Consider the following 2,179-nt stretch of genomic DNA (forward strand, 5'->3'; position numbering starts at 1 on the left):
CAGATTATAGTAAAATTGTAATTGGCGCAGAGACTATAATCATTACTAGTATATACTTGACCTGAGATCAATATTACTTGTTAGAATCCTTACTAAATGTTAAGTCACTAGAGTTGATAGAAACAATGCTTATGTAATTGGTTCACACATTAGAGCCCACACCTTTAAGAGAGTTTACGCATTAGAGCTCACACATTAGAGTTCACAAGTCCTGGAGATTTACAAGTTACACCTCCCATAATCCCACTCTCTCAGAGGAGGAGTCAACCTTTGGGTTCATACCTTTAAGAGATCAAAAATAAGAAGCTCTCAGTCTCAGCAAGAGTCAGTTGAAGATATTGAGAGCCACAAGTCAGTGAAGAGTTCAATTGAAGAGACTGAAAGCCAGAAGTCAGTCAGTTGAGGGGACTGAGAAGCTAGGAGTCGGGGTTGAACTAGAGGCAGAAGCTGGCAGAGGCAAAAGACTAGCAATGAGAGGTCTCAGAACAAAGAAAGCTAACTGGGCTATTTTGGAAGAGACAATAAAAGACTGGATTTTAATTCCTGGCTGCATTTGAAGTGATTATTACTCTGAACCAAAACTAAGGCTGCCTCCAGAAACCTCCCCAAGAAACCTGCTCCCACAGAGAACTATTATATTTTAGAAAGGAAGAGAACACCACATTTTGGCACCCAACGTGGAGCTGACAGGACCCTGATTTCACTGGAAAAGCCTCTGATCCTGATCAGAAGTCTCTCTGACGCAGAAATTAGGGTGAGTACAACAAAGAAATTTTGTTAAAAGAGTTAAAGTAGAATTTCAGCTAAGATGGAACAGATGTTTAGAAAACAGCCTTCTGTTTCTCTTCAAGGAAAATCTTTAGAGAGCATTGTCAAGATTATGAAAAGTCAAGGTTTGATTATACTTTTGGAGCAGATCACTGAACTTTTAGAAATTGTAAAGTACATATGTCCTTGTTTCTCTATGGAAAAGAATTGGATCTAGAGGAGTGGAAATTAGTAGGAGAGGATCGTTGTCGATTCTATAATAAAAATGGACCTGACTCAATTTCCAAAGACACACTTAATACATATAATTTAATACAACTGGCTATAGGAAATTATATTAGTGTTAGAATGAGGAAAAAGAAGAAAGAGCAGGAGGGGGAGGTTCCAACTAAACTAGGTGAAAAGGAAGAAGAATCAAATAAGTACAATTTTGAGTGTAATACTTCACAGAAGGAGAAATTAGATCATTCCACATCTCATGACCCTTCTCCCTCAATTAACCCTTCATGGGTGGAGGGGGAAGGAGGAGGGGGAGAGGCAGAAACACAATCAGCATCTCATGTGAAACAGAATATGACAAGATTAGAAAAGGCATTGATTAAGACAAAAAATAAAGGACAAGATGTATCTGATTTTATAAATGCTTATCCTGTGATTGCAGAGCTTGACTCTTCAGGTTAAAAAAGGAGAAGATACACTCCTTTTAATTTGGAAAAAAATAAGGATTTGAAAAAGGGTTGCACTCTTTATGGGGCTACATCATCTTAAATTAAGATGTTACTAGATAATTTGTCTTATGATATCTTAACCCCGAATGATTGGAAATCCATATCTAGGACATGTTTAGAATCTGGATAAAACTTATTGTGGCTTTTGGAGTATCATGAATTATGTAGGATTCAAGCCCAATGAAATAGGCAAACAGGAGTTAATGTACAAATCATATTTGACCAACTAGCTGGTGAAGGTCAGTATAGAGAGAATTCAGAACGGATTGATTATCCCATGAGCAAATTTCTAAGGCTCCAATAAAAGGTTGGGGTTCTCTCCCTGGACAGAAAGATGAAGGTAAAGCCTTCATAAAAATAGACCAAGGTCCCAATGAACCTTTTGTGGATTTTGTGGGACGTTTGCAAACAACTGTAATAAGAACTATTGGAGAAAATGCAGCTACAGAAATAATGACCAGACATCTGGCTAAGGAAAATGCTAATGAGATTTGCAGAAGAATTATGTGGGGACTGTAATGGGCTGAGGCTTGAGTTGATGTACTGAGGTCCCAAGCACATGAGGCTAAATAGTAATTGGGACCATACTCTATTAATATATAAGCTTGAAGAAAGAATGGCCCCCGCCCACTCTTTGTGCAAGTCCTGATGTGTTGTATAGGAAATGACAATTTTGGTGGGTG

Source organism: Antechinus flavipes, chromosome 1 (assembly GCF_016432865.1).
Source record: "Antechinus flavipes isolate AdamAnt ecotype Samford, QLD, Australia chromosome 1, AdamAnt_v2, whole genome shotgun sequence".
NCBI lineage: Eukaryota > Metazoa > Chordata > Mammalia > Dasyuromorphia > Dasyuridae > Antechinus > Antechinus flavipes.